This window comes from Mesoplodon mirus (assembly GCF_964341445.2).
Source record: "Mesoplodon mirus genome assembly, chromosome: 2".
Classification (NCBI taxonomy): Eukaryota; Metazoa; Chordata; class Mammalia; order Artiodactyla; family Ziphiidae; genus Mesoplodon; species Mesoplodon mirus.
Genome location: NC_138977.1, coordinates 143,736,693 through 143,749,763, shown reverse-complemented (window position 1 = coordinate 143,749,763; position 13,071 = coordinate 143,736,693). Strand labels below are relative to the sequence as shown.

Below are 13,071 nucleotides of genomic sequence, written 5' to 3'. Positions count from 1 at the left end.
ACAGGAGAAAAGGCAACAATATAGAAAGGAAAGAATGTGTTGCTGAAAGGAGAAAAGGAAGAATTTAGTCAATCACTTAATTTACATTTTTCTTTAGACCTCCCTATTTGATATCCACATATATGTAGGATAAATCCTAAAACTCCTTAAATTCAGATTCTTTAAAAGGGAATGAATGGGTGGCTAAGATTTGGCCCTCCTTTTTCTCCTTTAGATCTTCTACCCATCTCCAATTCTTGGGCTCCAGACGAACTGAATTCCCTCTGCTTCCTGAACTGGTCCCACCCCCTGATATCTGTGGCTCTCTCCACCTGGAGTGTGTGTGTGTGTGTGTGTTTACTTTCTGCTGGTTTCTTGGTCTGTTCGGGGGGTACACTTGAGTGAAATAGAATGATATTTCCTTAAGGCAATATCCAAAAATACAAGTGGGAATGAAATTGTTCAGAGTTCTAAAGGTAAAACTTATGACTCACATATGATTTGATTTTAGGGAATATAAGCAGGGATTTCCTGGAGACTGACACTTCATTAACAGTAAAATCTACTCATCAGAAAAGAATAAAAAAGACAATAACGTAAAAATATATTTTTTCCCTCCCAATCCCTGCTGCAAATAGACACACACACACACACACACACACACACACACACACACAAAACATAATTATATATGGTTCAAGTTTCCCTTCAGCCTTATTTGTGTATTTGGTAATAATAACCCAGTGGATGTGTTAACACTGACCTAAAGAAATGGTTAGAAAGAACATTTTCTGGCCAGGCACTGTCGTCTTTGGGTCCCCTCTGTATGCGTATCCTGTTGCACATTCATTGTTGTAGCCCATCATGATGTGAGTGATTCTACTGAATGGAAATCCTGTATCTTTGCATTTTTTATTATAATTTTTTCCCCTCTTTTTCTGCTATGGCAGTTTAACAACAAACAGATTTTCTTTTAGCTCCAGAGAGCCATGTGGTGATTTATGAATAAACAATAACTCTTCTGGAGTGTCCCAAGTTCAGTTTGAGAAAAAAGGAATTTGCATTAGTACTGTCCTAGGAATAAACTGGATATTTTCTGTTACATATGCCTTCTTCACCTCACCTCCATCCCTTTCACATATGCTATATACTTTAAGAGTTTGGCTTTTAGTCAAGCTTTGTTTCATGAGAAGTCTCACTAGCTGCAATAACTTTCAGAAAAATGGACATGTCACTCCATGTTTCCAAAGTGATTTTGAAGAGTCCTCATTTCTCAAGTGACTAAAATAATCTCTAGAGGAAAATAACTAACAGAGGGAAATATGGTGAAGTAAAGGACCAAGGAACTACCGGTCAGTGGTCTGTAACTATCATTCCGGTTGATGATAATTCTCTCAAAATTAGTTCAAGAGAGATCATCACATTTCTATACATGCTTGGAGGTGTTCTTTGGCAGGTAAAATAAACATGGCTTTTTCTTTAATATCCATTTAGAATGGGGGTTAAAAAACCTCCTTTGCTTCCTGAATCTATTTGCATAGATTTTTAAGTGTATGTGCTATCTAGATAGGAGACAGTGTACGTAGTGGTGACTAAACATCTGACTCTAGAGTCCAGTCATCTGGATTCATATCTCAGCTCTACCTTCACTGCTTGTAAATCTGGGGATGATGCTTAAGGGCCCTAAGTCTCAACTTCCACATTTGTAAACTAGGGATAGTAGAGGTGTCTTCTTCCTGGGGTTGCTGTCTGTGATAATACATAGAAGAGATTAGATGTTAATAATAATATGACCTTAAAGATAGGGACCATCAATCATTTACACATCACTTACTATGCACATGGCACTAAGTGGGTTCCAAAGGAAAATAAACAAAAGTAACAAAAGTTCCTACTTCTAATGAAATTTACATATCTATAAATAAATAAATAAATATATATATATATATATATATATATATATATAGAGAGAGAGAGAGAGAGAGAGAGAGAGAGAGAGAGAGAGAAATGACTGTAAGAATTCAGAGAGAGCTCATTCAGAGCTTTAATCATTATTGCAGGATTTGGAATATCTGCTGGGCCTTGAAGGCTGGATAGGATTTTCATAGATGGTGAGAACTGAGATATATTATTGTAAGGGGAGCAACTTAAATGAAACTGAGATGGACAAGCCTAAATATGAAGGATTATAGCAAGCTCAGTGTAACTAGAGGGGGGCTCATGTGGTCTATCTAAAGTCGATTTGGATCAAATTGTGAAAGGCTTTTAATTTCAGACTAAGAAATTTTAAGTTTATTGCATAGGTCATGGGGCACTTCTAAAGACCCTTGAGGAAAGGAATTATATGATCAAAGTGGCTTTTTAGTAAAAATAAACCTGGCTATGCACATTATGTACTAAATGGGTTAGAATGACAACTGCAATACCACTTAATAGATATTATCAAAAGTAATATTTGAAATACTTAACATCTCGCGGTAATCAAAATATTTAATAGTCAGTTCACCTGGGGCACTCAGAATGAGCCACACCTCTGAACTCCAGACACCTATATTAATTGCCTACTCACCATACCTGTTTGGTTGCTTAATAGGTACCTCCTTATCCACTTATATAAAAGCTATTTCTTGATCTTCCCTCACAAAACTTGTCTTCCTCATCACAATGACAAATTTCATGCTCTGGACTAAGAACTTTGGAGTGATCCTTGACTCCTCTTTTTCCTCACAGCTTATACCCGATCTATCTGAACATTTTTTAGTCTCTCTATAAACATACACAAAAAGGAGAGCAGCATGTTGCCACAAGAGCCTAGAGACTTCCCCGTTTAAGGAGAGAGCGAAATAAAGGTGCAATTTTATAAATTTTCAAAATGGAAACTTTAATGATTACTTCCTGATTTTATTCACATGAAAAAAAATTTTTTTTTTTTTTTGGCGATACGCGGGCCTCTCACTGTTGTGGCCTCTCCCGTTGCAGAGAACAGGCGCCGGACGCGCAGGCTCAGCGGCCATGGCTCACGGGCCCAGCCGCTCCATGGCATGTGGGATCTTCCCGGACTGGGGCACGAACCCGTGTCCCCTGCATCGGCAGGCGGACTCTCAACCACTGCGCCACCAGGGAAGCCCTCACATGAAAATTCTTAAGAGAGCATCCTGTAGTTACTGACATCTGTCTCTGTGTCAAATCCTAGTTCCATCCTTTACTAGATATGTGACCTTGGGCAAGATGCTTAGCATCTTTGCATTGATCAAGCCACCATCATCTCCTACCTGGATTATTGCAATATTATTGCAATGTTCCTTGCTTCCCCTCTTGCTCCTTTCTCATCTATTCTCAGCCCAGTAACCACTGTGAATCTTTAAAATATGTCATTTCGTGTCACTCCTCTGCTCAAAACCTTTCAATGGCTTCCCATCTCAGAGTGAAAGCAAAACTCTTTATAGTGGCCCACAGGGTACTAGATACTCTAGCCTGTGCCCCTCTGGCCTCTTTCTCAGTATCCTCCTGTTTGTTCACTCTGCTCTATGTCCTGGCCACACTGCTGGTCCATGAACCTCTCGTGTGCGCTCCCTGTTCTGTCCACTCAGAACTATCTTTCTCCTAGATAACCTCATGGCTCATCCCACCCTCCACCCCAAATGGGTAATTGCTTCAATGTCATCTCTTTATTAAGATCTTACCTACCCCCCCACATTTAAAATTACTCTCCATCCCAGTGCTTTCCTGCTATAGTTTTTCCACAGCACTGTGTATCATACCCTATATATTTTTCGTCTTTGTTCTTTGCCTCCCACCATTAGAACTTAAACTCCATGACAGCAGTTGTTGTCTGTTGTGTTCATTCTGTATTTCTCGAACCTAAAATAGTGCCAATTATGTTAGTGCCTATGCAAGTACACACAGTGCTCAGACACATGTAAAGCCTCCTCCTCACCCAAAACTAAATCTGTAATGTTGCAGAGTCATGTATCTTCTCAAGAGGTTGTAGAAGATCTCAAGATCAGAAAAGTCAACTTCTTGGCCTCCAAACTAGTAAATTACCTCTCTTTCATACCCCAAACCTGGGTTTGGACTACAAGAGTCCCATGAGAGGCATGTCCCAAATTCCACAGCCTCAAGGGGGATACAGGCTTATGTCCCTCCAGGTTGGCGCTTTGAAGCACTTCTTCCATGCAGTACATACATGTCTGTTTCCACTGCACACTTTTAGTTTTTACTGCGTTGCATATACATCACAGGGCAAATTGGATTTTGATGACTATTCTCTAGTCTTTAGGAAACTGCAGAATTTATGAAACTTCCATGTCTAAAGATTTCTCAGCACTGCCCAAAGCAGTAAACCAGCTGACACAGCCTGACCACCAGCCCCTTTGAAGTCTCCCCTGGTTTTCCAGAGCAGTTAGTTACTTCCTCCTTTGTGATCCAGGGCACTTTGTGAAGCATCAATTCCTGCACTTACTGTAAAACTGTCATTAATTTTATGTACCTTTCTCTCCCAAGGCTGTAAGTTTCTTGAAGGTAGGGTCGATATTTATCATTTCAGCCTTGGGAACTGACATAGTACCTTCAGAGTACAGAGTAGTGACATACACATTTTAAAAAAATAAACCTGTTTATGTATAAATTTTCAGTAGGTGTACTTCTACATCTCAGAACACAGCCCAGAGGAGAATGACCACAGGGATAAACAAAGTTATATGTCTTGTCTCCAAATCAGAAAGGATCAAGTAGGGGTATCCATTTTTAAAAAGCTGTTCTGTTTAAATGTATTTTCTTTTTATTCATTTTATAGGTAAATATTTCACCCTTTTTTATTTTGGTTATGTGATCAATATTATTTTGTCTCCATACAAAACCCCCTTAAATTTTTTTCTCCTAATCCTAGTTAATATTTAATAAATAAATAATATAAATGATTATACATGTTACGAGGGAATTTTTAAAAGTTATAAATGTGGTCTTCAATAATATCTCCTACATTTGTACAGTGCCTTCTTATATCTTATGAGATAAGTTAATCTCTTGAAGTATTAACTGGTGATTCCCCCAAACACATATGGTTCTTTGTTTCATGTAACTAATCCTTTCTTTGCTCAGTAAGAGACATTTTTCGTCTTGGGGCTGAGTAAGTTTGTCATTGAATGCAAAGGGAAAAACAGTCCCTGTTCAGCCTTTGAATTTCAAAATAGACTCTTCAAACTCTAGAGACCATCCTGAAAACCAAAGCTTTGAATTTCAAGAGCTAGTATTTCTGAAAGTAATATATTAAAAAAATTTTTTTTAAAGATTAATTCCTTCTGTGAAATTTATTTTGAACTGCTTCAAAAAGTAATGGATGGATGGATGAAACGTGCGGTGGGTAGATGGATAGATATATGATAAACAAGTAGAGTGAAGTTTTAATAGTAAAATCTATGGGTGTACACCATAAAATCCTTTCAACTTGGCTATATATTTGAATTTTTTTTTTTTTTTTTTTTTTTTGTGGTACGCAGGCCCCTCACTGCTGTGGCCTCTCCCGTTGCGGAGCACAGGCTCTGGATGCACAGGCTCAGCGGCCATGGCTCACGGGCCCAGCTACTCCGTGGCATGTGGGATCTTCCCGGACCGGGGTACGAACCCGTGTCCCCTGCATCGGCAGGCGGACTCCCAACCACTGAGCCTCCAGGGAAGCCCCCTAGATACTATTTTTAAAAGCAAAAATTATAGTTACATATAGTAATTAAGAAAGGGCATGTACATATAAAGATGACGTGGGAATAATGGGAGCCTACGGTGATGACTTGTGAAAACACAAGTGATCAAATAGTGTACATTGGGACTGTTTTGTTTGAAAATGAGCCTGACTCAAAGAAAATCTCTCAATATGAGAGCTTGAAAATATTGCAAATATTTACTAGCTGATCTTACTGATTTAAGGAACATTTACTTTAAAAAAGTAAATCTTCCTTACTGGAGAAAAAAAAAGGAATAAATTATCTCACTTTTTGCTACCTATCCCAGAATCCCATAGGAAAAGATATTTATATACTTTGTGGGTCCAGCCTCACTCCCCTCACAAGTACAAAAGAAGGTAAAAAGAGTCTTAAGATGCATTTCATCTAGATGGTAGACATTAGAATATGATGAACCTTCTTCAGTGAGGGCTGAAAGTGCCCATTTCGCTAGTATTTTCCCCACGTCCATTAAAGAAATTGTTTCTAACCAAACTAGAAATGGGAAGGCTTGCTTGAGAAAGAAGTCTTCTTGAGGCATTAGATTCCAAAACCCATCTTTGGTTTGGAAGTCCCTACGAGAGATCCACATTCTGTCACAAAGCTAAACAGATCAAGAATATAAAGAATACATATTTGCTAAACAACTCTTATGAACGTGTTTATTCGTGGTATCTCCCAAGCCAAGAATTTAGCTTCCTTAATAGTGTCACAAATTTACAAATCTCTGAACCCAGAGGCTGATGTTACTCTTCCTTCTGCATAATAAGAAAGACATATCTAAAGTTTTTTCAAATGTAATTGCTGAAGTCATCTAAGTCTAGGAGAGGGCAATGATTCCAAAAGTAAGGATAATACTTTTAGCTCCAAAAGTTTGTTTGCTAGAAGCCCTGACACTCCGAATTCATTTTCTTCTCTTTGCAGCCTCCTGGATGCCTTATGTTTGTTTATTCCATTAAAATTATAAAATGTATTATAATTTCCACCCAGATGTCACCCTTCATTTCAAGACTTGGTGGCTTCCTCCACTAACACACCCTCATGTTGGCATGCTGCTCTCCTGGCCACCGAAGCAGTCTGCTTTGGAGCTTCCAGCATCACTATGTTCAGAGGCAGATGGAATCCTCTTGCACCTACTGCTCACATCTTCGAAAGGATAACCTGCATCTTCCAGTGTTCTCTAACTCTCTCTCTTGTGGAACTTGGGGCAAATCCTCCAAGCGATGGAAGAGAAAACCTTTGAGTAAGAAAGTGTCCTACTCAAAAGTGTCTCTTACTTATTAACCAAGGGGAGCTTGAGTTTATTGCCTCACTTCTATCCAATAGACAGCCATCTGTCCAACAATGGACGCCTCTCAAGTGTTAGGGAGAGTTTCTGTCTCCCTTCTTATATAACAGTTTTACTTGTGTCTTAGAGTTCGATTTTAGCTTACAGACCTGTGTGTCTGTTTTCCTGTGGTGCCTGGTGTTATACCTTATTATAAAATAGAGTTCAAGGTGGACAGACACAGCAAGACCTCCTAATCTGGACATATACCTGATATTCATGCATAGTGGAAGCTTTTAAAATCTTTGTAATGAATGGAGGAATAATATGTCATAGATAAGGCATGGTGATATTTTGGGAAACACAACCTGGCCTCTTTACCCACTCATCTGTTTAGTTTTGAGATGTGATTATACTTTTAGAACTATAAGACTAAAAACTACTAGCTGAACTTAGAGATAAGAGAAAGATACATAGCTCATTTAAATGACTTCACCCAGGTTGCCAACTGTGAGCTTCAAACACCACAAAGTGCAGCAGCTGAGTTGAGACAGGCCTTCTTGTTGCCTAAGAACTTGCTGTTTTTCCAGCCAACTATTCAAACATTTCCCAGGGAACAGTAAACAGGTCCTCACACAAAAAAGCAACGTTTTTTCCTAACAAAAAAAGGATTGAAATACTCCACGATTACCACAAGTGAAAATTAAATAATGGAATTCAAAGAGAAAGCCAGTAATTGTATGAGAAAAACTAAGAGGACTTTGAGGCTCAAGCTAATCCCACTAGTGTAATAATAATAATAATAATAACAGTGCTGTGTTTCAGCCCTTTACAGTTACTTACAAAATGCTTTCACATTTTCACTCAATTTTATTTATTTATTTATTTATTTAACATCTTTATTGGAGTATAATTGCTTTACAATGTTGTGTTAGTTTCTGCTGTATAACAAAGTGAATCAGCTATATGTATACGTATATCCCCTCCTTCTTGCGTCTCCCTCCCACCTTCCCTATCCCACTCCTCTAGGTGGTCACAATGCACCACCGAGCTGATCTCCCTGTGCTATGCAGATGCTTCCTGCTAGCTATCTGTTTTACATTTGGTAGTGTATATATGTCAATGCTATTCTCTCACTTCGTCCCAGCTTACCCTTACCCCTCCCTGTGTCCTCAAGTCCATTCTCTATGTCTGCGTCCTTATTCCTGTCCTGCCCCAGGTTCATCAGAACCGGTTTTTTTTTTTTTTTTAGATTCCCTATATATGTGTTAGCATATGGTATTTGGCTTTCTCTTTCTGACTTACTTCACTCAGTATGACAGACTCTAGGTCCATCCACCTCACTACAAATAACTCAGTTTCATTTCTTTTTATGGCTGAGTAATATTCCATTGTATATATGTGCCACATCTTCTTTATCCATTCATCTGTCAATGGACACTTAGGTTGCTTCCATGTCCTGGCTATTGTAAATCATGCTGCAATGAACACTGTGGTACATGTATCTTTTTGAATTATGGTTTTCTCAGGTTATATGCCCAGTAGTGGGGTTGCTGGGTTGTATGGTTGTTCTATTTTTAGATTTTTAAGGAACCTCCATGCTGTTCTCCATAGTGGCTGTATCAATTTACATTCCCACCACCAGTGCAAGAGGGTTCTCTTTTCTCCACATCCTCTCCAGCATTTATTGTTTGTAGATTTTTTGATGATGGCCATTCTGACCAGAGTGAGGTGATACCTCATTGTAGTTTTGATTTGCATCTCTCAAATGATTAGTGATGTTGAGCATCCTTTCATGTGTTTGTTGGCAATCTGTGTCTTCTTTGGAGAAATGTCTATTTAGGTCTTCTACCCATTTTTGGATTGGGTTGTTTGTTTTTAATATTGAGCTGCATGAGCTGCTTGTAAATTTTGGAGATTAATCCTTTGTCAGTTGCTTCCTTTGCAAATATTTTCTCCCATTCTGAGGGTTGTCTTTTCACCTTGTTTATGGTTTCCTTTGCTGTGCAAAAGCTTTGAAGTTTCATTAGGTCCCATTTGTTTATTTTTGTTTTTATTTCCATTTCTCTAGGACGTGGGTCAAAAAGGATCTTGCTGTGATTTATGTCAAAGAGTATTCTTCCTGTGTTTTCCTCTAGGAGTTTTAGAGTGTCTGGCCTTACGTTTAAGTCTTTAATCCATTTTGAGCTTATTTTTGTGTATGGTGTTAGGGAATGATCTAATCTCAAACTTTTACATGTCCCTGTCCAGTTTTCCCAGCACCACTTATTGAAGAGGCTGTCCTTTCTCCACTGTACATTCCTGCCTCCTTTATCAAAGATAAGTTGGCCATATGTGCGTGGGTTTATCTCTGGGCTTTCTATCCTGATCCACTGATCTATCTTTCTGTTTTTATGCCAGTACCACACTGTCTTAATTACTGTAGCTTTGTAGTATAGTCTGAAGTCAGGGAGCCTGATTCCTCTAGCTCCATTTTTCTTTCTAAAGATTGCTTTGGCTATTCGGGGTCTTTTGTGTTTCCATACAAATTGTGAAATTTTTTGTTCTAGTTCTGTGAAAAATGCCATTGGTTTTTGTTTGTTTGTTTGTTTGCTTGTTTTTTGTGGTACGTGGGCCTCTCACTGTTGTGGCCTCTCCCATTGTGGAGCACAGGCTCCGGACGTGCAGGCTCAGTGGCCATGGCTCATGGGCCTAGCTGCTCCGTGGCAAGTGGGATCTTCCCAGACCGGGGCATGAACCCGTGTCCCCTGCATTGGCAGGTGGACTCTCAACCACTGTGCCACCAGGGAAGCCCCAGGGTGTCCATTTTATTGACATATAGTTGCTTGTAGTAATCTCTCATGATCCTCTGTATTACTGCAGTGTCAGTTGTTACTTGTTTTTCATTTCTAAATCTATTGATTTGAGTCTTCTTTTTTTTTCTTGATGAGTCTGGCTAAAGGTTTATCAATTTTGTTTATCTTCTCAAAGAACCAGCTTTTAGTTTTATTGATCTTTGCTATTGTTTCCTTTATTTCTTTTTCATTTATTTCTGATCTGATCTTTATGATTTCTCTCCTTCTGCTAACTTCGGAGGTTTTTGGTTCTTCTTCCTCTAATTGCTTTAGGTGTAAGGTTAGGTTGTTTATTTGAAATGTTTCTTGTTTCTTGAAGTAGGATTGTATTGCTATAAACTTCCCTCTTAGGACTGCTTTTGCTACATCACATAGGTTTGGGTCATCATGTTTTCATTGTCATTTGTTTCTAGGTATTTTTTGATTTCCTCTTTTATTTCTTAGCGATCTCTTGGTCATTAAGTAGTGTATTGTTTAGCCTCCATGTATTTGTATTTTTTATAGATTTTTTTCCTGTAGTTGATATCTAGTCTCATAGCATTGTGGTCGGAAAAGATACTTGATACGATGTCAATTTTCTTAAATTTACCAAGGCTTGATTTGTGACCCAAGATATGATCTACCCTGGAGAATGTTCCATGACCACTTGAGAAGAAAATGTATTCTGCTGTTTTTGGATGGAATGTCTTATAAATATCAATTAGGTACATCTTGTTTAGTGTGTCATTTAAACCTTGTGTTTCCTTATTTATTTTCATTTTGGATGATCTGTCCATTGGTGAAAATAGGGTGCTAAAGTCCCCTACTATGATTGTGTTACTGTCGATTTCCGCTTTTGTGGCTGTTAGCATTTGCCTTATGTATTGAGGTGCTCCTATGTTGGGTGCATAAATAATTACAATTGTTATATCTTCTTCTTGGATGGATCCCTTGATCATTATGTAGTGTCCTTCTTTGTCTCCTGTAATAGCCTTTATTTTAAAGTCTATTTTGTCTGATATGAGAATTGCTACTCCAGCTTTCTTTTGATTTCCATTTGTATGGAATATATTTTTCCATCTCCTCACTTTCAGTCTGTATGTGTCCCTAGGTCTGAAGTGGGTCTCTTGTAGACAGTATATATGACTCTTGGTTTTGTGTCCTTTCAGCCAGTCTATATCTTTTGGTTGGAGCATTTAGTCCATTTACATTTAAGGTAATTATCAATAGGTATGCTCCTATTACCATTTTCTTAATTGTTTTGAGTTTGTTTTTGTAGGTCTTTTCCTTCTCTTGTGTTTCCTGCCTAGAGAAGTTCCTTTAGCATTTGTTGTAAAGCTGGTTTGGTGGTTCTGAATCCTCTTAACTTTTGCTTGTCTCTAAAGGTTTTAATTTCTCTGTCTAATCTGAATGAGATCCTTGCTGGGTAGAGTAATCTTGGTTGTAGGTTTTTCCCTTTCATCACTTTAAATATGTCCTGTCACTCCCTTCTGGCTTGCAGAGTTTCTGCTGAAAGATCAGCTGTTAACCATATGGGATTTCCCTTGCATGTTAATTGTTGCTTTTCCCTTGCTGCTTTTAATAATTTTTCTTTGTATTTAATTTTTGACAGTTTGATTAATATGTGTCTTGGTGTGCTTCTCCTTGGCTTTCTCCTGTATGGGACTCTCTGCACTTCCTGGACTTGACTATTTCCTTTCCCATATTAAGGAAGTGTTCAACTATAATCTCTTCAAATATTTTCTCAGAGCCTTTCTTTTTCTCTTCTTTTTCTGGGACCCCTATAATTCGAACGTTGGTACATTTAATGTTGTCCCAGAGGTCTCTGAGACTGTCCTCAAGTCTTTTCAATTCTTTTTTCTTTATTATGCTCTGTGGTAGTTATTTATATTATTTTATCTTCCAGGTCACTTATCTGTTCTTCTGCCTCAGTTATTCTGCCATTGATTCCTTCTAGAGAATTTTTAATTTCATTTATTGTGTTGTTCTTCATTGCTTGTTTGCTCCTTACTTCTTCTAGGCCCTTGTTAAATGTTTCTTGTATTTTTTCCATTCTATTTCCAAGATTTGGGGCCATCCTTACTATCATTACTCTGAATTGTTTTTCAGGTAGACTGCCTATTTCCTCTTCATTTGTTTGGTCTGGTGGGTTTTTACTTTGCTCCTTCATCTGCTGTGTATTGCACTGTCTTCTCATTTTGCTTAATTTACTGTCTTTGGGGTCTCTTTTTCGCAGGCTGCAGGTTCATAGTTTCTGTTGTTTTTGGTGTCTGCTCGCAGTGGGTAAGTTTGGCTCAGTGGTTTCTGTAGGCTTCCTGGTGGAGGGGACTGCTGCCTGTGTTCTGATGGATGAGGCTGGATCTTGCCTTTCCGGTGGGCAGGGCTGCGTCTGGTGGTGTGCTTTGGGGTGTCTGTGAACTTAGTGTTATTTTAGGCAGCCTCTCTGCTAATGGATGGGGTTGTGCTCCTGTCTTGCTGGTTGTTTGGCATGGGCTGTCCAGCACTGGAGCTTGCTGGCCATTGCGGGGAGCTGGGTCTTACCATTGAGATGGAGATCTCTGGGAGAGGTCTTGCCGATTGATACTATGTAGGGCCAGGAGGTCTCTGGTCGACAATGTCCTGAAGTCAGCTCTCCCACCTCAGAAGCTCAGGCCTGACACCAGGCTGGAGCACCAAGACCCTGTCAGCCACACGGCAGAAGATGAGAGATCATGTGGAGGAGAACTGAGGAGTCTCAGCCAATATCCAGTACCCACTGCCACACATCTGTGTGAAGACGACTTGGACCCTCCAGCCACAGTGGAGCCTGCAAGATAACTGCAGATTAAATGATCCCAAGATAAGGACCTCCCAGATTTGCAACCATACGAGTCAGCAATTCCACTCCTAAGTATTTACCTCGAAGAGGAGGCGTGTGTAGAGCTACCTTCCACAGAACAGTAAGAGACCCTGGTCAAGAAGCATGAAATCAGGAGAAAATCCTAGTTGAGGCTGCAGCGTTGGTGCAGCAGGGGAGCAGCGGGACCTGCGGCTGCTGAGCGAGCGTGCAGCTTCACTCTCCTTCACTCACTTTAGTATATTCTTGTGACAACCCATTTTAGAGATGAGAAAACAAGATTTCAATAATCAAAATTTTATTTTGATAAAGAAATAGCTTAACTTTCTAAAAAAGGAAATAAGGAAATGGAAACTAGATCTTTTGTTTTTTTCAACAAATGTGGTTACAAAAAACGTGTGTCAACTTACTGTACTTTCCAAGAAGTTTCATATTACTCTCTGAACATTTCAAATCATT

The 13,071-nt window shown here is 39.1% G+C and overlaps 1 long non-coding RNA gene across 1 annotated transcript in view; it reads left to right on the top strand.

Moving 5' to 3' along the window:
* The window catches only part of LOC309815528, a 460,183-nt gene that overhangs the window by 151,226 nt on the left and 295,886 nt on the right, over positions 1 to 13,071 (top strand). The gene's annotated exons all lie outside the window — the stretch shown is intronic.